Genomic DNA, 24,452 nt, shown 5'->3' with positions numbered 1-24,452 from the left:
AACAGCTGCTGTCAACGGCCATTCTAAGCTGAATGTGCCTGCTCTCGTCAGATCGCAGCAGCAATGCAGCTTAAGGCTTGGCAAGTACCAGCATGGGAGACTGGCTGGGAATCCCAAGTTCCGTTGACCTTTTTGAACCTGAAAATTGTGTTAGTTTCTCTATGAGATAGTAAAAGAAGGTTCAAATTGAACAGCTGCTGTCAACGGCCATTCTAAGCTGAATGTGCCTGCTCTCGTCAGATCGCAGCAGCAATGCAGCTTAAGGCTTGGCAAGTACCAGCATGGGAGACTGGCTGGGAATCCCAAGTTCCGTTGACCTTTTTGAACCTGAAAATTGTGTTAGTTTCTCTATGAGATAGTAAAAAAAGGTTCAAACTGAACAGCTGCTGTCAATGGCCATTCTAAGCTGAATGTGCCTGCTCTCGTCAGATCGCAGCAGCAATGCAGCTTAAGGCTTGGCAAGTACCAGCATGGGAGACTGGCTGGGAATCCCAAGTTCCGTTGACCTTTTTGAACCTGAAAATTGTGTTAGTTTCTCTATGAGATAGTAAAAAAAGGTTCAAATTGAACAGCTGCTGTCAACGGCCATTCTAAGCTGAATGTGCCTGCTCTCATCAGATCGCAGCAGCAATGCAACTTAAGGTTTGGCAAGTACCAGCATGGGAGACTGGCTGGGAATCCCAAGTTCCGTTGACCTTTTTGAACCTGAAAATTGTTAGTTTCACTGTCAAAGATGGTAAAAGAAGGTTCAAATTGAACAGCTGCTGTCAACAGCCATTCTAAGCTGAATGTGCCTGCTCTCGTCAGATCGCAGCAGCTTAAGGCTTGGCAAGTACCAGCATGGGAGACTGGCTGGGAATCCCAAGTTCCGTTGACCTTTTTGAACCTGAAAATTGTGTTAGTTTCTCTATGAGATAGTAAAAGAAGGTTCAAATTGAACAGCTGCTGTCAACGGCCATTCTAAGCTGAATGTGCCTGCTCTCGTCAGATCGCAGCAGCAATGCAGCTTAAGGCTTGGCAAGTACCAGCATGGGAGACTGGCTGGGAATCCCAAGTTTCGTTGACCTTTTTGAACCTGAAAATTGTGTTAGTTTCTCTATGGGATAGTAAAAGAAGGTTCAAATTGAACAGCTGCTGTCAACGGCCATTCTAAGCTGAATGTGCCTGCTCTCGTCAGATCGCAGCAGCAATGCAGCTTAAGGCTTGGCAAGTACCAGCATGGGAGACTGGCTGGGAATACCAAGTTCCGTTGACCTTTTTGAACTAAAAATTGTGTTAGTTTCTCTATGAGATAGTAAAAGAAGGTTCAAATTGAACAGCTGCTGTCAACAGCACTTCTAAGCTGAATGTGCCTGCTCTCGTCAGATCGCAGCAGCAATGCAGCTTAAGGCTTGGCAAGTACCAGCATGGGAGACTGGCTGGGAATCCCAAGTTCTGTTGACCTTTTTGAACCTGAAAATTGTATTAGTTTCTCTATGAGATAGTAAAAGAAGGTTCAAATTGAACAGCTGCTGTCAACGGCCATTCTAAGCTGAATGTGCCTGCTCTCGTCAGATCGCAGCAGCTTAAGGCTTGGCAAGTACCAGCATGGGAGACTGGCTGGGAATACCAAGTTCCGTTGACCTTTTTGAACCTGAAAATTGTGTTAGTTTCTCTATGGGATAGTAAAAGAAGGTTCAAATTGAACAGCTGCTGTCAACGGCCATTCTAAGCTGAATGTGCCTGCTCTCGTCAGATCGCAGCAGCAATGCAGCTTAAGGCTTGGCAAGTACCAGCATGGGAGACTGGCTGGGAATCCCAAGTTCTGTTGACCTTTTTGAACCTGAAAATTGTGTTAGTTTCTCTATGAGATAGTAAAAGAAGGTTCAAATTGAACAGCTGCTGTCAACGGCCATTCTAAGCTGAATGTGCCTGCTCTCGTCAGATCGCAGCAGCATTGCAGCTTAAGGCTTGGCAAGTACCAGCATGGGAGACTGGCTGGGAATCCCAAGTTCTGTTGACCTTTTTGAACCTGAAAATTGTGTTAGTTTCTCTATGAGATAGTAAAAGAAGGTTCAAATTGAACAGCTGCTGTCAACGGCCATTCTAAGATGAATGTGCCTGCTCTCGTCAGATCGCAGCAGCAATGCAGCTTAAGGCTTGGCAAGTACCAGCATGGGAGACTGGCTGGGAATCCCAAGTTCCGTTGACCTTTTTGAACCTGAAAATTGTGTTAGTTTCTCTATGAGATAGTAAAAGAAGGTTCAAATTGAACAGCGGCTGTCAACGGCCATTCTAAGCTGAATGAGCCTGCTCTCATCAGATCGCAGCAGCAATGCAGCTTAAGGCTTTGCAAGTACCAGCATGGGAGACTGGCTGGGAATCCCAAGTTCTGTTGACCTTTTTGAACCTGAAAATTGTGTTAGTTTCTCTATGAGATAGTAAAAGAAGGTTCAAATTGAACAGCTGCTGTCAACGGCCATTCTAAGCTGAATGTGCCTGCTCTTGTCAGATCGCAGCAGCTTAAGGCTTGGCAAGTACCAGCATGGGAGACTGGCTGGGAATCCCAAGTTCCGTTGACCTTTCTGAACCTGAAAATGTGTTAGTTTCTCTATGAGATAGTAAAAGAAGGTTCAAATTGAACAGCTGCTGTCAACGGCCATTCTAAGCTGAATGTGCCTGCTCTCGTCAGATCGCAGCAGCAATGCAGCTTAAGGCTTGGCAAGTACCAGCATGGGAGACTGGCTGGGAATCCCAAGTTCCGTTGACCTTTTTGAACCTGAAAATTTTGTTAGTTTCTCTATGAGATAGTAAAAGAAGGTTCAAATTGAACAGCTGCTGTCAACGGCCATTCTAAGCTGAATGTGCCTGCTCTCGTCAGATCGCAGCAGCAATGCAGCTTAAGGCTTGGCAAGTACCAGCATGGGAGACTGGCTGGGAATCCCAAGTTCTGTTGACCTTTTTGAACCTGAAAATTGTGTTAGTTTCTCTATGAGATAGTAAAAGAAGGTTCAAATTGAACAGCTGCTGTCAACGGCCATTCTAAGCTGAATGTGCCTGCTCTCATCAGATCGCAGCAGCTTAAGGCTTGGCAAGTACCAGCATGGGAGACTGGCTGGGAATCCCAAGTTCCGTTGACCTTTTTGAACCTGAAAATTGTGTTAGTTTCTCTATGACATAGTAAAAGAAGGTTCAAACTGAACAGCTGCTGTCAACGGCCATTCTAAGCTGAATGTGCCTGCTCTCGTCAGATCGCAGCAGCAATGCAGCTTAAGGCTTGGCAAGTAACAGCATGGGAGACTGGCTGGGAATCCCAAGTTCTGTTGACCTTTTTGAACCTGAAAATTGTGTTAGTTTCTCTATGAGATAGTAAAAGAAGGTTCAAATTGAACAGCTGCTGTCAACGGCCATTCTAAGCTGAATGTGCCTGCTCTCATCAGATCGCAGCAGCATTGCAGCTTAAGGCTTGGCAAGTACCAGCATGGGAGACTGGCTGGGAATCCCAAGTTCTGTTGACCTTTTTGAACCTGAAAATTGTGTTAGTTTCTCTATGAGATAGTAAAAGAAGGTTCAAATTGAACAGCTGCTGTCAACGGCCATTCTAAGCTGAATGTGCCTGCTCTCGTCAGATCGCAGCAGCAATGCAGCTTAAGGCTTGGCAAGTACCAGCATGGGAGACTGGCTGGGAATCCCAAGTTCCGTTGACCTTTTTGAACCTGAAAATTGTGTTAGTTTCTCTATGAGATAGTAAAAGAAAGTAGAAATTAGGCAGCTGCTGTCAATGGCCATTCTAAGCTGAATGTGCCTGCTCTCGTCAGATCGCAGCAGCAATGCAGCTTAAGGCTTGGCAAGTACCAGCATGGGAGACTGGCTGGGAATCCCAAGTTCTGTTGACCTTTTTGAACCTGAAAATTGTGTTAGTTTCTCTATGAGATAGTAAAAGAAGGTTCAAATTGAACAGCTGCTGTCAACGGCCATTCTAAGCTGAATGTGCCTGCTCTCATCAGATCGCAGCAGCTTAAGGCTTGGCAAGTACCAGCATGGGAGACTGGCTGGGAATCCCAAGTTCCGTTGACCTTTTTGAACCTGAAAATGTGTTAGTTTCTCTATGAGATAGTAAAAGAAGGTTCAAATTGAACAGCTGCTGTCAACGGCCATTCTAAGCTGAATGTGCCTGATCTCGTCAGATCGCAGCAGCAATGCAGCTTAAGGCTTGGCAAGTACCAGCATGGGAGACTGGCTGGGAATCCCAAGTTCCGTTGACCTTTTTGAACCTGAAAATTGTGTTAGTTTCTCTATGAGATAGTAAAAGAAGGTTCAAATTGAACAGCTGCTGTCAACAGCCATTCTAAGCTGAATGTGCCTGCTCTCGTCAGATCGCAGCAGCTTAAGGCTTGGCAAGTACCAGCATGGGAGACTGGCTGGGAATCCCAAGTTCCGTTGACCTTTTTGAACCTGAAAATTGTGTTAGTTTCTCTATGAAATAGTAAAAGAAGGTTCAAATTGAACAGCTGCTGTCAACGGCCATTCTAAGCTGAATGTGCCTGCTCTCGTCAGATCGCAGCAGCAATGCAGTTTAAGGCTTGGCAAGTACCAGCATGGGAGACTGGCTGGGAATCCCAAGTTCTGTTGACCTTTTTGAACCTGAAAATTGTGTTAGTTTCTCTATGGGATAGTAAAAGAAGGTTCAAATTGAACAGCTGCTGTCAACGGCCATTCTAAGCTGAATGTGCCTGCTCTCGTCAGATCGCAGCAGCAATGCAACTTAAGGCTTGGCAAGTACCAGCATGGGAGACTGGCTGGAAATCCCAAGTTCTGTTGACCTTTTTGAATCTGAAAATTGTGTTAGTTTTTCTATGAGATAGTAAAAGAAAGTTCAAATTGAACAGCTGCTGTCAACGGCCATTCTAAGCTGAATGTGCCTGCTCTCGTCAGATCGCAGCAGCAATGCAGCTTAAGGCTTGGCAAGTACCAGCATGGGAGACTGGCTGGGAATCCCAAGTTCTGTTGACCTTTTTGAACCTGAAAATTGTGTTAGTTTCTCTATGAGATAGTAAAAGAAGGTTCAAATTGAACAGCTGCTGTCAACGGCCATTCTAAGCTGAATGTGCCTGCTCTCGTCAGATCGCAGCAACAATGCAGCTTAAGGCTTGGCAAGTACAAGCATGGGAGACTGGCTGGGAATACCAAGTTCCGTTGACCTTTTTGAACCTGAAAATTGTTAGTTTCTCTGTCAAAGATGGTAAAAGAAGGTTCAAATTGAACAGCTGCTGTCAACGGCCATTCTAAGCTGAATGTGCCTGCTCTCGTCAGATCGCAGCAGCAATGCAGCTTAAGGCTTGGCAAGTACCAGCATGGGAGACTGGCTGGGAATCCCAAGTTCCGTTGACCTTTTTGAACCTGAAAATTGTGTTAGTTTCTCTATGAGATAGTAAAAGAAAGTAGAAATTAGGCAGATGCTGTCAACGGCCATTCTAAGCTGAATGTGCCTGCTCTCGTCAGATCGCAGCAGCAATGCAGCTTAAGGCTTGGCAAGTACCAGCATGGGAGACTGGCTGGGAATCCCAAGTTCTGTTGACCTTTTTGAACCTGAAAATTGTGTTAGTTTCTCTATGAGATAGTAAAAGAAGGTTCAAATTGAACAGCTGCTGTCAACGGCCATTCTAAGCTGAATGTGCCTGCTCTCATCAGATCGCAGCAGCTTAAGGCTTGGCAAGTACCAGCATGGGAGACTGGCTGGGAATCCCAAGTTCCGTTGACCTTTTTGAACCTGAAAATGTGTTAGTTTCTCTATGAGATAGTAAAAGAAGGTTCAAATTGAACAGCTGCTGTCAACGGCCATTCTAAGCTGAATGTGCCTGATCTCGTCAGATCGCAGCAGCAATGCAGCTTAAGGCTTGGCAAGTACCAGCATGGGAGACTGGCTGGGAATCCCAAGTTCCGTTGACCTTTTTGAACCTGAAAATTGTGTTAGTTTCTCTATGAGATAGTAAAAGAAGGTTCAAATTGAACAGCTGCTGTCAACAGCCATTCTAAGCTGAATGTGCCTGCTCTCGTCAGATCGCAGCAGCTTAAGGCTTGGCAAGTACCAGCATGGGAGACTGGCTGGGAATCCCAAGTTCCGTTGACCTTTTTGAACCTGAAAATTGTGTTAGTTTCTCTATGAGATAGTAAAAGAAGGTTCAAATTGAACAGCTGCTGTCAACGGCCATTCTAAGCTGAATGTGCCTGCTCTCGTCAGATCGCAGCAGCAATGCAGCTTAAGGCTTGGCAAGTACCAGCATGGGAGACTGGCTGGGAATCCCAAGTTCCGTTGACCTTTTTGAACCTGAAAATTTTGTTAGTTTCTCTATGAGATAGTAAAAGAAGGTTCAAATTGAACAGCTGCTGTCAACGGCCATTCTAAGCTGAATGTGCCTGCTCTCGTCAGATCGCAGCAGCAATGCAGCTTAAGGCTTGGCAAGTACCAGCATGGGAGACTGGCTGGAAATCCCAAGTTCTGTTGACCTTTTTGAATCTGAAAATTGTGTTAGTTTTTCTATGAGATAGTAAAAGAAAGTTCAAATTGAACAGCTGCTGTCAACGGCCATTCTAAGCTGAATGTGCCTGCTCTCGTCAGATCGCAGCAGCAATGCAGCTTAAGGCTTGGCAAGTACCAGCATGGGAGACTGGCTGGGAATCCCAAGTTCTGTTGACCTTTTTGAACCTGAAAATTGTGTTAGTTTCTCTATGAGATAGTAAAAGAAGGTTCAAATTGAACAGCTGCTGTCAACGGCCATTCTAAGCTGAATGTGCCTGCTCTCGTCAGATCGCAGCAGCAATGCAGCTTTAGGCTTGGCAAGTACCAGCATGGGAGACTGGCTGGGAATCCCAAGTTCCGTTGACCTTTTTGAACCTGAAAATTGTGTTAGTTTCTCTATGAGATAGTAAAAGAAGGTTCAAATTGAACAGCTGCTGTCAACGGCCATTCTAAGCTGAATGTGCCTGCTCTCGTCAGATCGCAGCAGCAATGCAGCTTAAGGCTTGGCAAGTACCAGCATGGGAGACTGGCTGGAAATCCCAAGTTCTGTTGACCTTTTTGAACCTGAAAATTGTGTTAGTTTTTCTATGAGATAGTAAAAGAAAGTTCAAATTGAACAGCTGCTGTCAACGGCCATTCTAAGCTGAATGTGCCTGCTTTCGTCAGATCGCAGCAGCAATGCAGCTTAAGGCTTGGCAAGTACCAGCATGGGAGACTGGCTGGGAATCCCAAGTTCTGTTGACCTTTTTGAACCTGAAAATTGTTAGTTTCTCTGTCAAAGATGGTAAAAGAAGGATCAAATTGAACAGCTGCTGTCAACGGCCATTCTAAGCTGAATGTGCCTGCTCTCGGCAGATCGCAGCAGCAATGCAGCTTAAGGCTTGGCAAGTACCAGCATGGGAGACTGGCTGGGAATACCAAGTTCCGTTCACCTTTTTGAACCTGAAAATTGTGTTAGTTTCTCTATGAGATAGTAAAAGAAGGTTCAAACTGAACAGCTGCTGTCAACGGCCATTCTAAGCTGAATGTGCCTGCTCTCGTCAGATCGCAGCAGCAATGCAGCTTAAGGCTTGGCAAGTACCAGCATGGGAGACTGGCTGGGAATACCAAGTTCCGTTGACCTTTTTGAACCTGAAAATTGTGTTAGTTTCTCTATGAGATAGTAAAAGAAGGTTCAAATTGAACAGCTGCTGTCAACGGCCATTCTAAGCTGAATGTGCCTGCTCTCGTCAGATCGCAGCAGCAATGCAGCTTAAGGCTTGGCAAGTACCAGCATGGGAGACTGGCTGGGAATCCCAAGTTCCGTTGACCTTTTTGAACCTGAAAATTGTTAGTTTCACTGTCAAAGATGGTAAAAGAAGGTTCAAATTGAACAGCTGTTGTCAACAGCCATTCTAAGCTGAATGTGCCTGCTCTCGTCAGATCGCAGCAGCAATGCAGCTTAAGGCTTGGCAAGTACCAGCATGGGAGACTGGCTGGGAATCCCAAGTTCCGTTGACCTTTTTGAACCTGAAAATTGTGTTAGTTTCTCTATGAGATAGTAAAAGAAGGTTCAAACTGAACAGCTGCTGTCAACGGCCATTCTAAGCTGAATGTGCCTGCTCTCGTCAGATCGCAGCAGCAATGCAGCTTAAGGCTTGGCAAGTACCAGCATGGGAGACTGGCTGGGAATCCCAAGATCCGTTGACCTTTTTGAACCTGAAAATTGTGTTAGTTTCTCTATGAGATAGTAAAAGAAGGTTCAAATTGAACAGCTGCTGTCAACAGCCATTCTAAGCTGAATGTGCCTGCTCTCGTCAGATCGCAGCAGCAATGCTGCTTAAGGCTTGGCAAGTACCAGCATGGGAGACTGGCTGGGAATCCCAAGTTCTGTTGACCTTTTTGAACCTGAAAATTGTGTTAGTTTCTCTATGAGATAGTAAAAGAAGGTTCAAATTGAACAGCTGCTGTCAACGGCCATTCTAAGCTGAATGTGCCTGCTCTCGTCAGATCGCAGCAGCTTAAGGCTTGGCAAGTACCTGCATGGGAGACTGGCTGATAATCCCAAGTTCCGTTGACCTTTTTGAACCTGAAAATTGTGTTAGTTTCTCTATGAGATAGTAAAAGAAGGTTCAAATTGAACAGCTGCTGTCAACGGCCATTCTAAGCTGAATGTGCCTGCTCTCGTCAGATCGCAGCAGCAATGCAGCTTAAGGCTTGGCAAGTACCAGCATGGGAGACTGGCTGGGAATCCCAAGTTTCGTTGACCTTTTTGAACCTGAAAATTGTGTTAGTTTCTCTATGAGATAGTAAAAGAAGGTTCAAATTGAACAGCTGCTGTCAACGGCCATTCTAAGCTGAATGTGCCTGCTCTCGTCAGAGCGCAGCAGCAATGCAGCTTAAGGCTTGGCAAGTACCAGCATGGGAGACTGGCTGTGAATCCCAAGTTCCGTTGACCTTTTTGAACCTGAAAATTGTTAGTTTCACTGTCAAAGATGGTAAAAGAAGGTTCAAATTGAACAGCTGCTGTCAACAGCCATTCTAAGCTGAATGTGCCTGCTCTCGTCAGATCGCAGCAGCAATGCAGCTTAAGGCTTGGCAAGTACCAGCATGGGAGACTGGCTGGGAATACCAAGTTCCGTTGACCTTTTTGAACCTGAAAATTGTGTTAGTTTCTCTATGAGATAGTAAAAGAAGGTTCAAATTGAACAGCTGCTGTCAACAGCCATTCTAAGCTGAATGTGCCTGCTCTCGTCAGATCGCAGCAGCAATGCTGCTTAAGGCTTGGCAAGTACCAGCATGGGAGACTGGCTGGGAATCCCAAGTTCTGTTGACCTTTTTGAACCTGAAAATTGTGTTAGTTTCTCTATGAGATAGTAAAAGAAGGTTCAAATTGAACAGCTGCTGTCAACGGCCATTCTAAGCTGAATGTGCGTGCTCTCGTCAGTTCGCAGCAGCTTAAGGCTTGGCAAGTACCAGCATGGGAGACTGGCTGGGAATCCCAAGTTCCGTTGACCTTTTTGAACCTGAAAATTGTGTTAGTTTCTCTATGAGATAGTAAAAGAAGGTTCAAATTGAACAGCTGCTGTCAACGGCCATTCTAAGCTAAATGTGCCTGCTCTCGTCAGATCGCAGCAGCAATGCAGCTTAAGGCTTGGCAAGTACCAGCATGGGAGACTGGCTGGGAATCCCAAGTTCCGTTGACCTTTTTGAACCTGAAAATTGTGTTAGTTTCTCTATGAGATAGTAAAAGAAGGTTCAAATTGAACAGCTGCTGTCAACGGCCATTCTAAGCTAAATGTGCCTGCTCTCGTCAGATCGCAGCAGCAATGCAGCTTAAGGCTTGGCAAGTACCAGCATGGGAGACTGTCTGGGAATCCCAAGTTCTGTTGACCTTTTTGAACCTGAAAATTGTGTTAGTTTCTCTATGAGATAGTAAAAGAAGGTTCAAATTGAACAGCTGCTGTCAACGGCCATTCTAAGCTGAATGTGCCTGCTCTCGTCAGATCGCAGCAGCTTAAGGCTTGGCAAGTACCAGCATGGGAGACTGGCTGATAATCCCAAGTTCCGTTGACCTTTTTGAACCTGAAAATTGTGTTAGTTTCTCTATGAGATAGTAAAAGAAGGTTCAAATTGAACAGCTGCTGTCAACGGCCATTCTAAGCTGAATGTGCCTGCTCTCGTCAGATCGCAGCAGCAATGCAGCTTAAGGCTTGGCAAGAACCAGCATGGGAGACTGGCTGGGAATCCCAAGTTTCGTTGACCTTTTTGAACCTGAAAATTGTGTTAGTTTCTCTATGAGATAGTAAAAGAAGGTTCAAATTGAACAGCTGCTGTCAACGGCCATTCTAAGCTGAATGTGCCTGCTCTCGTCAGAGCGCAGCAGCAATGCAGCTTAAGGCTTGGCAAGTACCAGCATGGGAGACTGGCTGTGAATCCCAAGTTCCGTTGACCTTTTTGAACCTGAAAATTGTTAGTTTCACTGTCAAAGATGGTAAAAGAAGGTTCAAATTGAACAGCTGCTGTCAACAGCCATTCTAAGCTGAATGTGCCTGCTCTCGTCAGATCGCAGCAGCAATGCAGCTTAAGGCTTGGCAAGTACCAGCATGGGAGACTGGCTGGGAATACCAAGTTCCGTTGACCTTTTTGAACCTGAAAATTGTGTTAGTTTCTCTATGAGATAGTAAAAGAAGGTTCAAATTGAACAGCTGCTGTCAACAGCCATTCTAAGCTGAATGTGCCTGCTCTCGTCAGATCGCAGCAGCAATGCTGCTTAAGGCTTGGCAAGTACCAGCATGGGAGACTGGCTGGGAATCCCAAGTTCTGTTGACCTTTTTGAACCTGAAAATTGTGTTAGTTTCTCTATGAGATAGTAAAAGAAGGTTCAAATTGAACAGCTGCTGTCAACGGCCATTCTAAGCTGAATGTGCGTGCTCTCGTCAGTTCGCAGCAGCTTAAGGCTTGGCAAGTACCAGCATGGGAGACTGGCTGGGAATCCCAAGTTCCGTTGACCTTTTTGAACCTGAAAATTGTGTTAGTTTCTCTATGAGATAGTAAAAGAAGGTTCAAATTGAACAGCTGCTGTCAACGGCCATTCTAAGCTAAATGTGCCTGCTCTCGTCAGATCGCAGCAGCAATGCAGCTTAAGGCTTGGCAAGTACCAGCATGGGAGACTGTCTGGGAATCCCAAGTTCCGTTGACCTTTTTGAACCTGAAAATTGTTAGTTTCACTGTCAAAGATGGTAAAAGAAGGTTCAAATTGAAAAGCTGCTGTCAACAGCCATTGTAAGCTGAATGTGCCTGCTCTCGTCAGATCGCAGCAGCAATGCAGCTTAAGGCTTGGCAAGTACCAGCATGGGAGACTGGCTGGGAATACCAAGTTCTGTTGACCTTTTTGAACCTGAAAATTGTGTTAGTTTCTCTATGAGATAGTAAAAGAAGGTTCAAACTGAACAGCTGCTGTCAACGGCCATTCTAAGCTGAATGTGCCTGCTCTCGTCAGATCGCAGCAGCAATGCAGCTTAAGGCTTGGCAAGTACCAGCATGGGAGACTGGCTGGGAATCCCAAGTTCCGTTGACCTTTTTGAACCTGAAAATTGTGTTAGTTTCTCTATGAGATAGTAAAAGAAGGTTCAAATTGAACAGCGGCTGTCAACGGCCATTCTAAGCTGAATGTGCCTGCTCTTGTCAGATCGCAGCAGCAATGCAGCTTAAGGCTTGGCAAGTACCAGCATGGGAGACTGGCTGGGAATCCCAAGTTCTGTTGACCTTTTTGAACCTGAAAATTGTGTTAGTTTTTCTATGAGATAGTAAAAGAAGGTTCAAATTGAACAGCTGCTGTCAACGGCCATTCTAAGCTGAATGTGCCTGCTCTCGTCAGATCGCAGCAACAATGCAGCTTAAGGCTTGGCAAGTACAAGCATGGGAGACTGGCTGGGAATCCCAAGTTCTGTTGACCTTTTTGAACCTGAAAATTGTTAGTTTCTCTGTCAAAGATGGTAAAAGAAGGTTCAAATTGAACAGCTGCTGTCAACGGCCATTCTAAGCTGAATGTGCCTGCTCTCGTCAGATCGCAGCAGCAATGCAGCTTAAGGCTTGGCAAGTACCAGCATGGGAGACTGGCTGGGAATACCAAGTTCCGTTGACCTTTTTGAACCTGAAAATTGTGTTAGTTTCTCTATGAGATAGTAAAAGAAGGTTCAAACTAAACAGCTGCTGTCAATGGCCATTCTAAGCTGAATGTGCCTGCTCTCGTCAGATCGCAGCAGCAATGCAGCTTAAGGCTTGGCAAGTACCAGCATGGGAGACTGGCTGGGAATCCCAAGTTCCGTTGACCTTTTTGAACCTGAAAATTGTGTTAGTTTCTCTATGAGATAGTAAAAAAAGGTTCAAATTGAACAGCTGCTGTCAACGGCCATTCTAAGCTGAATGTGCCTGCTCTCATCAGATCGCAGCAGCAATGCAGCTTAAGGTTTGGCAAGTACCAGCATGGGAGACTGGCTGGGAATCCCAAGTTCCGTTGACCTTTTTGAACCTGAAAATTGTTAGTTTCACTGTCAAAGATGGTAAAAGAAGGTTCAAATTGAACAGCTGCTGTCAACGGCCATTCTAAGCTGAATGTGCCTGCTCTCGTCAGATCGCAGCAGCTTAAGGCTTGGCAAGTACCAGCATGGGAGACTGGCTGGGAATACCAAGTTCCGTTGACCTTTTTGAACCTGAAAATTGTGTTAGTTTCTCTATGGCATAGTAAAAGAAGGTTCAAATTGAACAGCTGCTGTCAACGGCCATTCTAAGCTGAATGTGCCTGCTCTCGTCAGATCGCAGCAGCAATGCAGCTTAAGGCTTGGCAAGTACCAGCATGGGAGACTGGCTGGGAATCCCAAGTTCTGTTGACCTTTTTGAACCTGAAAATTGTGTTAGTTTCTCTATGAGATAGTAAAAGAAGGTTCAAATTGAACAGCTGCTGTCAACGGCCATTCTAAGCTGAATGTGCCTGCTCTCGTCAGATCGCAGCAACAATGCAGCTTAAGGCTTGGCAAGTACAAGCATGGGAGACTGGCTGGGAATCCCAAGTTCCGTTGACCTTTTTGAACCTGAAAATTGTTAGTTTCTCTGTCAAAGATGGTAAAAGAAGGTTCAAATTGAACAGCTGCTGTCAACGGCCATTCTAAGCTGAATGTGCCTGCTCTCGTCAGATCGCAGCAGCAATGCAGCTTAAGGCTTGGCAAGTACCAGCATGGGAGACTGGCTGGGAATACCAAGTTCCGTTGACCTTTTTGAACCTGAAAATTGTGTTAGTTTCTCTATGAGATAGTAAAAGAAGGTTCAAACTGAACAGCTGCTGTCAACGGCCATTCTAAGCTGAATGTGCCTGCTCTCGTCAGATCGCAGCAGCAATGCAGCTTAAGGCTTGGCAAGTACCAGCATGGGAGACTGGCTGGGAATCCCAAGTTCCGTTGACATTTTTGAACCTGAAAATTGTGTTAGTTTCTCTATGAGATAGTAAAAGAAGGTTCAAATTGAACAGCTGCTGTCAACGGCCATTCTAAGCTGAATGTGCCTGCTCTCGTCAGATCGCAGCAGCAATGCAGCTTAAGGCTTGGCAAGTACCAGCATGGGAGACTGGCTGGGAATCCCAAGTTCCGTTGACCTTTTTGAACCTGAAAATTGTTAGTTTCACTGTCAAAGATGGTAAAAGAAGGTTCAAATTGAACAGCTGCTGTCAACAGCCATTCTAAGCTGAATGTGCCTGCTCTCGTCAGATCGCAGCAGCAATGCAGCTTAAGGCTTGGCAAGTACCAGCATGGGAGACTGGCTGGGAATCCCAAGTTCTGTTGACCTTTTTGAACCTGAAAATTGTGTTAGTTTCTCTATGAGATAGTAAAAGAAGGTTCAAATTGAACAGCTGCTGTCAACGGCCATTCTAAGCTGAATGTGCCTGCTCTCGTCAGATCGCAGCAACAATGCAGCTTAAGGCTTGGCAAGTACAAGCATGGGAGACTGGCTGGGAATCCCAAGTTCTGTTGACCTTTTTGAACCTGAAAATTGTTAGTTTCTCTGTCAAAGATGGTAAAAGAAGGTTCAAATTGAACAGCTGCTGTCAACGGCCATTCTAAGCTGAATGTGCCTGCTCTCGTCAGATCGCAGCAGCAATGCAGCTTAAGGCTTGGCAAGTACCAGCATGGGAGACTGGCTGGGAATACCAAGTTCCGTTGACCTTTTTGAACCTGAAAATTGTGTTAGTTTCTCTATGAGATAGTAAAAGAAGGTTCAAACTGAACAGCTGCTGTCAACGGCCATTCTAAGCTGAATGTGCCTGCTCTCGTCAGATCGCAGCAGCAATGCAGCTTAAGGCTTGGCAAGTACCAGCATGGGAGACTGGCTGGGAATCCCAAGTTCCGTTGACCTTTTTGAACCTGAAAATTGTGTTAGTTTCTCTATGAGATAGTAAAAGAAGGTTCAAATTGAACAGCTGCTGTCAACGGCCATTCTAAGCTGAATGTGCGTGCTCTCGTCAGTTCGCAGCAGCTTAAGGCTTGGCAAGTACCAGCATGGGAGACTGGCTGGGAATCCCAAGTTCCGTTGACCTTTTTGAACCTGAAAATTGTGTTAGTTTCTCTATGAGATAGTAAAAGAAGGTTCAAATTGAACAGCTGCTGTCAACGGCCATTCTAAGCTAAATGTGCCTGCTCTCGTCAGATCGCAGCAGCAATGCAGCTTAAGGCTTGGCAAGTACCAGCATGGGAGACTGGCTGGGAATCCCAAGTTCCGTTGACCTTTTTGAACCTGAAAATTGTTAGTTTCACTGTCAAAGATGGTAAAAGAAGGTTCAAATTGAACAGCTGCTGTCAACAGCCATTGTAAGCTGAATGTGCCTGCTCTCGTCAGATCGCAGCAGCAATGCAGCTTAAGGCTTGGCAAGTACCAGCATGGGAGACTGGCTGGGAATACCAAGTTCCGTTGACCTTTTTGAACCTGAAAATTGTGTTAGTTTCTCTATGAGATAGTAAAAGAAGGTTCAAACTGAACAGCTGCTGTCAACGGCCATTCTAAGCTGAATGTGCCTGCTCTCGTCAGATCGCAGCAGCAATGCAGCTTAAGGCTTGGCAAGTACCAGCATGGGAGACTGGCTGGGAATCCCAAGTTCCGTTGACCTTTTTGAACCTGAAAATTGTGTTAGTTTCTCTATGAGATAGTAAAAGAAGGTTCAAATTGAACAGCTGCTGTCAACGGCCATTCTAAGCTGAATGTGCCTGCTCTTGTCAGATCGCAGCAGCAATGCAGCTTAAGGCTTGGCAAGTACCAGCATGGGAGACTGGCTGGGAATCCCAAGTTCTGTTGACTTTTTTGAACCTGAAAATTGTGTTAGTTTTTCTATGAGATAGTAAAAGAAGGTTCAAATTGAACAGCTGCTGTCAACGGCCATTCTAAGCTGAATGTGCCTGCTCTCGTCAGATCGCAGCAACAATGCAGCTTAAGGCTTGGCAAGTACAAGCATGGGAGACTGGCTGGGAATCCCAAGTTCTGTTGACCTTTTTGAACCTGAAAATTGTTAGTTTCTCTGTCAAAGATGGTAAAAGAAGGTTCAAATTGAACAGCTGCTGTCAACGGCCATTCTAAGCTGAATGTGCCTGCTCTCGTCAGATCGCAGCAGCAATGCAGCTTAAGGCTTGGCAAGTACCAGCATGGGAGACTGGCTGGGAATACCAAGTTCCGTTGACCTTTTTGAACCTGAAAATTGTGTTAGTTTCTCTATGAGATAGTAAAAGAAGGTTCAAACTGAACAGCTGCTGTCAATGGCCATTCTAAGCTGAATGTGCCTGCTCTCGTCAGATCGCAGCAGCAATGCAGCTTAAGGCTTGGCAAGTACCAGCATGGGAGACTGGCTGGGAATCCCAAGTTCCGTTGACCTTTTTGAACCTGAAAATTGTTAGTTTCACTGTCAAAGGTGGTAAAAGAAGGTTCAAATTGAACAGCTGCTGTCAACAGCCATTCTAAGCTGAATGTGCCTGCTCTCGTCAGATCGCAGCAGCAATGCAGCTTAAGGCTTGGCAAGTACCAGCATGGGAGACTGGCTGGGAATCCCAAGTTCCGTTGACCTTTTTGAACCTGAAAATTGTGTTAGTTTCTCTATGAGATAGTAAAAGAAGGTTCAAACTGAACAGCTGCTGTCAACGGCTATTCTAAGCTGAATGTGATTGCTCTCGTCAGATCGCAGCAGCAATGCAGCTTAAGGCTTGGCAAGTACCAGCATGGGAGACTGGCTGGGAATCCCAAGTTCTGTTGACTTTTTTGAACCTGAAAATTGTGTTAGTTTTTCTATGAGATAGTAAAAGAAGGTTCAAATTGAACAGCTGCTGTCAACGGCCATTCTAAGCTGAATGTGCCTGCTCTCGTCAGATCGCAGCAGCAATGCAGCTTAAGGCTTGGCAAGTACCAGCATGGGAGACTGGCTGGGAATCCCAAGTTCCGTTGACCTTTTTGAACCTGAAAATTGTGTTAGTTTCTCTATGAGATAGTAAAAGAAGGTTCAAACTGAACAGCTGCTGTCAATGGCCATTCTAAGCTGAATGTGCCTGCTCTCGTCAGATCGCAGCAGCAATGCAGCTTAAGGCTTGGCAAGTACCAGCATGGGAGACTGGCTGGGAATCCCAAGTTCCGTTGACCTTTTTGAACCTGAAAATTGTGTTAGTTTCTCTATGAGATAGTAAAAAAAGGTTCAAATTGAACAGCTGCTGTCAACGGCCATTCTAAGCTGAATGTGCCTGCTCTCATCAGATCGCAGCAGCAATGCAGCTTAAGGGTTGGCAAGTACCAGCATGGGAGACTGGCTGGGAATCCCAAGTTCCGTTGACCTTTTTGAACCTGAAAATTGTTAGTTTCACTGTCAAAGGTGGTAAAAGAAGGTTCAAATTGAACAGCTGCTGTCAACAGCCATTCTAAGCTGAATGTGCCTGCTCTCGTCAGATCGCAGCAGCAATGCAGCTTAAGGCTTGGCAAGTACCAGCATGGGAGACTGGCTGGGAATCCCAAGTTCCGTTGACCTTTTTGAACCTGAAAATTGTGTTAGTTTCTCTATGAGATAGTAAAAGAAGGTTCAAACTGAACAGCTGTTGTCAACGGCTATTCTAAGCTGAATGTGATTGCTCTCGTCAGATCGCAGCAGCAATGCAGCTTAAGGCTTGGCAAGTACCAGCATGGGAGACTGGCTGGGAATCCCAAGTTTCGTTGACCTTTTTGAACCTGAAAATTGTGTTAGTTTCTCTATGAGATAGTAAAAGAAGGTTCAAATTGAACAGCTGCTGTCAACGGCCATTCTAAGCTGAATGTGCCTGCTCTCGTCAGATCGCAGCAGCTTAAGGCTTGGCAAGTACCAGCATGGGAGACTGGCTGGGAATCCCAAGTTTCGTTGACCTTTTTGAACCTGAAAATTGTGTTAGTTTCTCTATGAGATAGTAAAAAAAGGTTCAAATTGAACAGCTGCTGTCAACGGCCATTCTAAGCTGAATGTGCCTGCTCTCATCAGATCGCAGCAGCAATGCAGCTTAAGGGTTGGCAAGTACCAGCATGGGAGACTGGCTGGGAATCCCAAGTTCCGTTGACCTTTTTGAACCTGAAAATTGTTAGTTTCACTGTCAAAGGTGGTAAAAGAAGGTTCAAATTGAACAGCTGCTGTCAACAGCCATTCTAAGCTGAATGTGCCTGCTCTCGTCAGATCGCAGCAGCAATGCAGCTTAAGGCTTGGCAAGTACCAGCATGGGAGACTGGCTGGGAATCCCAAGTTCCGTTGACCTTTTTGAACCTGAAAATTGTGTTAGTTTCTCTATGAGATAGTAAAAGAAGGTTCAAACTGAACAGCTGTTGTCAACGGCTATTCTAAGCTGAATGTGATTGCTCTCGTCAGATCGCAGCAGCAATGCAGCTTAAGGCTTGGCAAGTACCAGCATGGGAGACTGGCTGGGAATCCCAAGTTTCGTTGACCTTTTTGAACCTGAAAATTGTGTTAGTTTCTCTATGAGATAGTAAAAGAAGGTTCAAATTGAACAGCTGCTGTCAACGGCCATTCTAAGCTGAATGTGCCTGCTCTCGTCAGATCGCAGCAGCTTAAGGCTTGGCAAGTACCAGCATGGGAGACTGGCTGGGAATCCCAAGTTCCGTTGACCTTTTTGAACCTGAAAATTGTGTTAGTTTCTCTATGAGATAGTAAAAGAAGGTTCAAATTGAACAGCTGCTGTCAACGGCCATTCTAAGCTGAATGTGCCTGCTCTCGTCAGATCGCAGCAGCAATGCAGCTTAAGGCTTGGCAAGTACCAGCATGGGAGACTGGCTGGGAATCCCAAGTTTCGTTGACCTTTTTGAACCTGAAAATTGTGTTAGTTTCTCTATGGGATAGTAAAAGAAGGTTCAAATTGAACAGCTGCTGTCAACGGCCATTCTAAGCTGAATGTGCCTGCTCTCGTCAGATCGCAGCAGCAATGCAGCTTAAGGCTTGGCAAGTACCAGCATGGGAGACTGGCTGGGAATCCCAAGTTCTGTTGACCTTTTTGAACCTGAAAATTGTGTTAGTTTCTCTATGAGATAGTAAAAGAAGGTTCAAATTGAACAGCTGCTGTCAACGGCCATTCTAAGCTGAATGTGCCTGCTCTCGTCAGATCGCAGCAACAATGCAGCTTAAGGCTTGGCAAGTACAAGCATGGGAGACTGGCTGCGAGTCCCAAGTTCTGTTGACCTTTTTGAACCTGAAAATTGTTAGTTTCTCTGTCAAAGATGGTAAAAGAAGGTTCAAATTGAACAGCTGCTGTCAACGGCCATTCTAAGCTGAATGTGCCTGCTCTCGTCAGATCGCAGCAGCAATGCAGCTTAAGGCTTGGCAAGTACCAGCATGGGAGACTGGCTGGGAATACCAAGTTCCGTTGACCTTTTTGAACCTGAAAATTGTGTTAGTTTCTCTATGAGATAGTAAAAGAAGGTTCAAACTGAACAGCTGCTGTCAACGGCCATTCTAAGCTGAATGTGCCTGCTCTCGTCAGATCGCAGCAGCAATGCAGCTTAAGGCTTGGCAAGTACCAGCATGGGAGACTGGCTGGGAATCCCAAGTTCCGTTGACATTTTTGAACCTGAAAATTGTGTTAGTTTCTCTATGAGATAGTAAAAGAAGGTTCAAATTGAACAGCTGCTGTCAACGGCCATTCTAAGCTGAATGTGCCTGCTCTCGTCAGATCGCAGCAGCAATGCAGCTTAAGGCTTGGCAAGTACCAGCATGGGAGACTGGCTGGGAATCCCAAGTTCCGTTGACCTTTTTGAATCTGAAAATTGTTAGTTTCTCTGTCAAAGATGGTAAAAGAAGGTTCAAATTGAACAGCTGCTGTCAACGGCCATTCTAAGCTGAATGTGCCTGCTCTCGTCAGATCGCAGCAGCAATGCAGCTTAAGGCTTGGCAAGTACCAGCATGGGAGACTGGCTGGGAATCCCAAGTTCCGTTGACCTTTTTGAACCTGAAAATTGTGTTAGTTTCTCTATGAGATAGTAAAAGAAGGTTCAAATTGAACAGCTGCTGTCAACGGCCATTCTAAGCTGAATGTGCCTGCTCTCGTCAGATCGCAGCAGCAATGCAGCTTTAGGCTTGGCAAGTACCAGCATGGGAGACTGGCTGGGAATCCCAAGTTCCGTTGACCTTTTTGAACCTGAAAATTGTGTTAGTTTCTCTATGAGATAGTAAAAGAAGGTTCAAATTGAACAGCTGCTGTCAACGGCCATTCTAAGCTGAATGTGCCTGCTCTCGTCAGATCGCAGCAGCAATGCAGCTTAAGGCTTGGCAAGTACCAGCATGGGAGACTGGCTGGAAATCCCAAGTTCTGTTGACCTTTTTGAACCTGAAAATTGTGTTAGTTTTTCTATGAGATAGTAAAAGAAAGTTCAAATTGAACAGCTGCTGTCAACGGCCATTCTAAGCTGAATGTGCCTGCTCTCGTCAGATCGCAGCAGCAATGCAGCTTAAGGCTTGGCAAGTACCAGCATGGGAGACTGGCTGGGAATCCCAAGTTCTGTTGACCTTTTTGAACCTGAAAATTGTTAGTTTCTCTGTCAAAGATGGTAAAAGAAGGTTCAAATTGAACAGCTGCTGTCAACGGCCATTCTAAGCTGAATGTGCCTGCTCTCGTCAGATCGCAGCAGCAATGCAGCTTAAGGCTTGGCAAGTACCAGCATGGGAGACTGGCTGGGAATACCAAGTTCCGTTGACCTTTTTGAACCTGAAAATTGTGTTAGTTTCTCTATGAGATAGTAAAAGAAGGTTCAAACTGAACAGCTGCAGTCAACGGCCATTCTAAGCTGAATGTGCCTGCTCTCGTCAGATCGCAGCAGCAATGCAGCTTAAGGCTTGGCAAGTACCAGCATGGGAGACTGGCTGGGAATCCCAAGTTCCGTTGACCTTTTTGAACCTGAAAATTGTGTTAGTTTCTCTATGAGATAGTAAAAGAAGGTTCAAATTGAACAGCTGCTGTCAACGGCCATTCTAAGCTGAATGTGCCTGCTCTCGTCAGATCGCAGCAGCCATGCAGCTTAAGGCTTGGCAAGTACCAGCATGGGAGACTGGCTGGGAATCCCAAGTTCTGTTGACCTTTTTGAACCTGAAAATTGTGTTAGTTTCTCTATGAGATAGTAAAAGAAGGTTCAAATTGAACAGCTGCTGTCAACGGCCATTCTAAGCTGAATGTGCGTGCTCTCGTCAGTTCGCAGCAGCTTAAGGCTTGGCAAGTACCAGCATGGGAGACTGGCTGGGAATCCCAAGTTCCGTTGACCTTTTTGTACCTGAAAATTGTGTTAGTTTCTCTATGAGATAGTAAAAGAAGGTTCAAATTGAACAGCTGCTGTCAACGGCCATTCTAAGCTGAATGTGCCTGCTCTCATCAGATCGCAGCAGCAATGCAGCTTAAGGCTTGGCAAGTACCAGCATGGGAGACTGGCTGGGAATCCCAAGTTCCGTTGACCTTTTTGAACCTGAAAATTGTGTTAGTTTCTCTATGAGATAGTAAAAGAAGGTTCAAATTGAACAGCTGCTGTCAACGGCCATTCTAAGCTGAATGTGCCTGCTCTCGTCAGATCGCAGCAGCAATGCAGCTTAAGGCTTGGCAAGTACCAGCATGGGAGACTGGCTGGGAATCCCAAGTTCCGTTGACCTTTTTGAACCTGAAAATTGTTAGTTTCACTGTCAAAGATGGTAAAAGAAGGTTCAAATTGAACAGCTGCTGTCAACAGCCATTCTAAGCTGAATGTGCCTGCTCTCGTCAGATCGCAGCAGCAATGCAGCTTAAGGCTTGGCAAGTACCAGCATGGGAGACTGGCTGGGAGTACCAAGTTCCGTTGACCTTTTTGAACCTGAAAATTGTGTTAGTTTCTCTATGAGATAGTAAAAGAAGGTTCAAACTGAACAGCTGCTGTCAACGGCCATTCTAAGCTTAATGTGCCTGCTCTCGTCAGATCGCAGCAGCAATGCAGCTTAAGGCTTGGCAAGTACCAGCATGGGAGACTGGCTGGGAATCCCAAGTTCCGTTGACCTTTTTGAACCTGAAAATTGTGTTAGTTTCTCTATGAGATAGTAAAAGAAGGTTCAAATTGAACAGCTGCTGTCAACGGCCATTCTAAGCTGAATGTGCCTGCTCTCGTCAGATCGCAGCAGCAATGCAGCTTAAGGCTTGGCAAGTACCAGCATGGGAGACTGGCTGGGAATCCCAAGTTCCGTTGACCTTTTTGAACCTGAAAATTGTGTTAGTTTCTCTATGAGATAGTAAAAAAAGGTTCAAACTGAACAGCTGCTGTCAATGGCCATTCTAAGCTGAATGTGCCTGCTCTCGTCAGATCGCAGCAGCAATGCAGCTTAAGGCTTGGCAAGTACCAGCATGGGAGACTGGCTGGGAATCCCAAGTTCCGTTGACCTTTTTGAACCTGAAAATTGTGTTAGTTTCTCTATGAGATAGTAAAAAAAGGTTCAAATTGAACAGCTGCTGTCAACGGCCATTCTAAGCTGAATGTGCCTGCTCTCATCAGATCGCAGCAGCAATGCAGCTTAAGGTTTGGCAAGTACCAGCATGGGAGACTGGCTGGGAATCCCAAGTTCCGTTGACCTTTTTGAACCTGAAAATTGTTAGTTTCACTGTCAAAGATGGTAAAAGAAGGTTCAAATTGAACAGCTGCTGTCAACAGCCATTCTAAGCTGAATGTGCCTGCTCTCGTCAGATCGCAGCAGCAATGCAGCTTAAGGCTTGGCAAGTACCAGCATGGGAGACTGGCTGGGAATACCAAGTTCCGTTGACCTTTTTGAACCTGAAAATTGTGTTAGTTTCTCTATGAGATAGTAAAAGAAGGTTCAAATTGAACAGCTGCTGTCAACAGCCATTCTAAGCTGAATGTGCCTGCTCTCGTCAGATCGCAGCAGCAATGCAGCTTAAGGCTTGGCAAGTACCAGCATGGGAGACTGGCTGGGAATCCCAAGTTCTGTTGACCTTTTTGAACCTGAAAATTGTGTTAGTTTCTCTATGAGATAGTAAAAGAAGGTTCAAATTGAACAGCTGCTGTCAACGGCCATTCTAAGCTGAATGTGCCTGCTCTCGTCAGATCGCAGCAGCTTAAGGCTTGGCAAGTACCAGCATGGGAGACTGGCTGGGAATCCCAAGTTCCGTTGACCTTTTTGAACCTGAAAATTGTGTTAGTTTCTCTATGAGATAGTAAAAGAAGGTTCAAATTGAACAGCTGCTGTCAACGGCCATTCTAAGCTGAATGTGCCTGCTCTCGTCAGATCGCAGCAGCAATGCAGCTTAAGGCTTGGCAAGTACCAGCATGGGAGACTGGCTGGGAATCCCAAGTTTCGTTGACCTTTTTGAACCTGAAAATTGTGTTAGTTTCTCTATGGGATAGTAAAAGAAGGTTCAAATTGAACAGCTGCTGTCAACGGCCATTCTAAGCTGAATGTGCCTGCTCTCGTCAGATCGCAGCAGCAATGCAGCTTAAGGCTTGGCAAGTACCAGCATGGGAGACTGGCTGGGAATACCAAGTTCCGTTGACCTTTTTGAACTAAAAATTGTGTTAGTTTCTCTATGAGATAGTAAAAGAAGGTTCAAATTGAACAGCTGCTGTCAACAGCCCTTCTAAGCTGAATGTGCCTGCTCTCGTCAGATCGCAGCAGCAATGCAGCTTAAGGCTTGGCAAGTACCAGCATGGGAGACTGGCTGGGAATCCCAAGTTCTGTTGACCTTTTTGAACCTGAAAATTGTATTAGTTTCTCTATGAGATAGTAAAAGAAGGTTCAAATTGAACAGCTGCTGTCAACGGCCATTCTTTGCTGAATGTGCCTGCTCTCGTCAGATCGCAGCAGCTTAAGGCTTGGCAAGTACCAGCATGGGAGACTGGCTGGGAATACCAAGTTCCGTTGACCTTTTTGAACCTGAAAATTGTGTTAGTTTCTCTATGGGATAGTAAAAGAAGGTTCAAATTGAACAGCTGCTGTCAACGGCCATTCTAAGCTGAATGTGCCTGCTCTCGTCAGATCGCAGCAGCAATGCAGCTTAAGGCTTGGCAAGTACCAGCATGGGAGACTGGCTGGGAATCCCAAGTTCTGTTGACCTTTTTGAACCTGAAAATTGTTAGTTTCACTGTCAAAGATGGTAAAAGAAGGTTCAAATTGAACAGCTGCTGTCAACGGCCATTCTAAGCTGAATGTGCCTGCTCTCGTCAGATCGCAGCAGCAATGCAGCTTAAGGCTTGGCAAGTACCAGCATGGGAGACTGGCTGGGAATACCAAGTTCCGTTGACCTTTTTGAACCTGAAAATTGTGTTAGTTTCTCTATGAGATAGTAAAAGAAGGTTCAAACTGAACAGCTGCTGTCAACGGCCATTCTAAGCTGAATGTGCCTGCTCTCGTCAGATCGCAGCAGCAATGCAGCTTAAGGCTTGGCAAGTACCAGCATGGGAGACTGGCTGGGAATCCCAAGTTCCGTTGACCTTTTTGAACCTGAAAATTGTGTTAGTTTCTCTATGAGATAGTAAAAGAAGGTTCAAATTGAACAGCTGCTGTCAACGGCTATTCTAAGCTGAATGTGCCTGCTCTCGTCAGATCGCAGCAGCAATGCAGCTTAAGGCTTGGCAAGTACCAGCATGGGAGACTGGCTGGGAATCCCAAGTTCCGTTGACCTTTTTGAACCTGAAAATTGTGTTAGTTTCTCTATGAGATAGTAAAAGAAGGTTCAAATTGAACAGCTGCTGTCAACAGCCATTCTAAGCTGAATGTGCCTGCTCTCGTCAGATCGCAGCAGCAATGCAGCTTAAGGCTTGGCAAGTACCAGCATGGGAGACTGGCTGGGAATCCCAAGTTCTGTTGACCTTTTTGAACCTGAAAATTGTGTTAGTTTCTCTATGAGATAGTAAAAGAAGGTTCAAATTGAACAGCTGCTGTCAACGGCCATTCTAAGCTGAATGTGCC

At 45.5% G+C, this 24,452-nt stretch overlaps 46 pseudogenes; all 46 read left to right on the top strand.

The window, feature by feature from the left end:
• Positions 1-13,699: 13,699 nt before the first annotated feature.
• On the top strand, positions 13,700-13,818 carry LOC140081849 (5S ribosomal RNA; annotated as a pseudogene).
• A 70-nt stretch (positions 13,819-13,888) lies between these two features.
• On the top strand, positions 13,889-14,007 carry LOC140087145 (5S ribosomal RNA; annotated as a pseudogene).
• Positions 14,008-14,077: 70 nt separating this feature from the next.
• On the top strand, positions 14,078-14,196 carry LOC140078834 (5S ribosomal RNA; annotated as a pseudogene).
• Positions 14,197-14,266: 70 nt separating this feature from the next.
• LOC140099900 (5S ribosomal RNA) lies at positions 14,267-14,385 on the top strand (annotated as a pseudogene).
• Positions 14,386-14,636: 251 nt separating this feature from the next.
• On the top strand, positions 14,637-14,755 carry LOC140087481 (5S ribosomal RNA; annotated as a pseudogene).
• A 70-nt stretch (positions 14,756-14,825) lies between these two features.
• On the top strand, positions 14,826-14,944 carry LOC140098311 (5S ribosomal RNA; annotated as a pseudogene).
• A 70-nt stretch (positions 14,945-15,014) lies between these two features.
• LOC140099899 (5S ribosomal RNA) lies at positions 15,015-15,133 on the top strand (annotated as a pseudogene).
• Positions 15,134-15,392: 259 nt separating this feature from the next.
• On the top strand, positions 15,393-15,511 carry LOC140087144 (5S ribosomal RNA; annotated as a pseudogene).
• A 70-nt stretch (positions 15,512-15,581) lies between these two features.
• Positions 15,582-15,700, top strand: LOC140078822 (5S ribosomal RNA; annotated as a pseudogene).
• Positions 15,701-15,770: 70 nt separating this feature from the next.
• On the top strand, positions 15,771-15,889 carry LOC140082843 (5S ribosomal RNA; annotated as a pseudogene).
• A 70-nt stretch (positions 15,890-15,959) lies between these two features.
• Positions 15,960-16,078, top strand: LOC140090128 (5S ribosomal RNA; annotated as a pseudogene).
• A 259-nt stretch (positions 16,079-16,337) lies between these two features.
• Positions 16,338-16,456, top strand: LOC140099896 (5S ribosomal RNA; annotated as a pseudogene).
• Positions 16,457-16,526: 70 nt separating this feature from the next.
• Positions 16,527-16,645, top strand: LOC140082842 (5S ribosomal RNA; annotated as a pseudogene).
• Positions 16,646-16,715: 70 nt separating this feature from the next.
• Positions 16,716-16,834, top strand: LOC140092520 (5S ribosomal RNA; annotated as a pseudogene).
• A 70-nt stretch (positions 16,835-16,904) lies between these two features.
• LOC140090127 (5S ribosomal RNA) lies at positions 16,905-17,023 on the top strand (annotated as a pseudogene).
• Positions 17,024-17,463: 440 nt separating this feature from the next.
• LOC140092519 (5S ribosomal RNA) lies at positions 17,464-17,582 on the top strand (annotated as a pseudogene).
• A 70-nt stretch (positions 17,583-17,652) lies between these two features.
• On the top strand, positions 17,653-17,771 carry LOC140090124 (5S ribosomal RNA; annotated as a pseudogene).
• Positions 17,772-18,211: 440 nt separating this feature from the next.
• On the top strand, positions 18,212-18,330 carry LOC140083473 (5S ribosomal RNA; annotated as a pseudogene).
• A 70-nt stretch (positions 18,331-18,400) lies between these two features.
• Positions 18,401-18,519, top strand: LOC140080541 (5S ribosomal RNA; annotated as a pseudogene).
• Positions 18,520-18,589: 70 nt separating this feature from the next.
• LOC140091656 (5S ribosomal RNA) lies at positions 18,590-18,708 on the top strand (annotated as a pseudogene).
• Positions 18,709-18,778: 70 nt separating this feature from the next.
• On the top strand, positions 18,779-18,897 carry LOC140078810 (5S ribosomal RNA; annotated as a pseudogene).
• A 259-nt stretch (positions 18,898-19,156) lies between these two features.
• Positions 19,157-19,275, top strand: LOC140099895 (5S ribosomal RNA; annotated as a pseudogene).
• A 70-nt stretch (positions 19,276-19,345) lies between these two features.
• Positions 19,346-19,464, top strand: LOC140099894 (5S ribosomal RNA; annotated as a pseudogene).
• A 70-nt stretch (positions 19,465-19,534) lies between these two features.
• LOC140086265 (5S ribosomal RNA) lies at positions 19,535-19,653 on the top strand (annotated as a pseudogene).
• Positions 19,654-19,723: 70 nt separating this feature from the next.
• LOC140090700 (5S ribosomal RNA) lies at positions 19,724-19,842 on the top strand (annotated as a pseudogene).
• A 70-nt stretch (positions 19,843-19,912) lies between these two features.
• Positions 19,913-20,031, top strand: LOC140080540 (5S ribosomal RNA; annotated as a pseudogene).
• A 70-nt stretch (positions 20,032-20,101) lies between these two features.
• On the top strand, positions 20,102-20,220 carry LOC140078798 (5S ribosomal RNA; annotated as a pseudogene).
• Positions 20,221-20,290: 70 nt separating this feature from the next.
• LOC140099893 (5S ribosomal RNA) lies at positions 20,291-20,409 on the top strand (annotated as a pseudogene).
• A 70-nt stretch (positions 20,410-20,479) lies between these two features.
• On the top strand, positions 20,480-20,598 carry LOC140078671 (5S ribosomal RNA; annotated as a pseudogene).
• A 251-nt stretch (positions 20,599-20,849) lies between these two features.
• LOC140101017 (5S ribosomal RNA) lies at positions 20,850-20,968 on the top strand (annotated as a pseudogene).
• A 70-nt stretch (positions 20,969-21,038) lies between these two features.
• Positions 21,039-21,157, top strand: LOC140099892 (5S ribosomal RNA; annotated as a pseudogene).
• Positions 21,158-21,227: 70 nt separating this feature from the next.
• On the top strand, positions 21,228-21,346 carry LOC140091789 (5S ribosomal RNA; annotated as a pseudogene).
• Positions 21,347-21,416: 70 nt separating this feature from the next.
• On the top strand, positions 21,417-21,535 carry LOC140083415 (5S ribosomal RNA; annotated as a pseudogene).
• Positions 21,536-21,605: 70 nt separating this feature from the next.
• Positions 21,606-21,724, top strand: LOC140099891 (5S ribosomal RNA; annotated as a pseudogene).
• A 70-nt stretch (positions 21,725-21,794) lies between these two features.
• On the top strand, positions 21,795-21,913 carry LOC140082841 (5S ribosomal RNA; annotated as a pseudogene).
• A 70-nt stretch (positions 21,914-21,983) lies between these two features.
• Positions 21,984-22,102, top strand: LOC140083348 (5S ribosomal RNA; annotated as a pseudogene).
• Positions 22,103-22,172: 70 nt separating this feature from the next.
• Positions 22,173-22,291, top strand: LOC140087270 (5S ribosomal RNA; annotated as a pseudogene).
• A 70-nt stretch (positions 22,292-22,361) lies between these two features.
• On the top strand, positions 22,362-22,480 carry LOC140081848 (5S ribosomal RNA; annotated as a pseudogene).
• Positions 22,481-22,731: 251 nt separating this feature from the next.
• LOC140083472 (5S ribosomal RNA) lies at positions 22,732-22,850 on the top strand (annotated as a pseudogene).
• A 70-nt stretch (positions 22,851-22,920) lies between these two features.
• LOC140078787 (5S ribosomal RNA) lies at positions 22,921-23,039 on the top strand (annotated as a pseudogene).
• A 69-nt stretch (positions 23,040-23,108) lies between these two features.
• Positions 23,109-23,227, top strand: LOC140090172 (5S ribosomal RNA; annotated as a pseudogene).
• Positions 23,228-23,478: 251 nt separating this feature from the next.
• On the top strand, positions 23,479-23,597 carry LOC140080537 (5S ribosomal RNA; annotated as a pseudogene).
• A 70-nt stretch (positions 23,598-23,667) lies between these two features.
• LOC140078776 (5S ribosomal RNA) lies at positions 23,668-23,786 on the top strand (annotated as a pseudogene).
• Positions 23,787-23,856: 70 nt separating this feature from the next.
• On the top strand, positions 23,857-23,975 carry LOC140099890 (5S ribosomal RNA; annotated as a pseudogene).
• A 70-nt stretch (positions 23,976-24,045) lies between these two features.
• On the top strand, positions 24,046-24,164 carry LOC140083045 (5S ribosomal RNA; annotated as a pseudogene).
• Positions 24,165-24,234: 70 nt separating this feature from the next.
• On the top strand, positions 24,235-24,353 carry LOC140081847 (5S ribosomal RNA; annotated as a pseudogene).
• Positions 24,354-24,452: the final 99 nt, after the last annotated feature.

The sequence above is a fragment of the Engystomops pustulosus genome, chromosome 9 (genome assembly GCF_040894005.1).
Source record: "Engystomops pustulosus chromosome 9, aEngPut4.maternal, whole genome shotgun sequence".
Classification (NCBI taxonomy): domain Eukaryota; kingdom Metazoa; phylum Chordata; class Amphibia; order Anura; family Leptodactylidae; genus Engystomops; species Engystomops pustulosus.
Note: the sequence above shows the minus strand (reverse complement) of the source record. Positions and strands in the feature narration are given on the sequence as shown.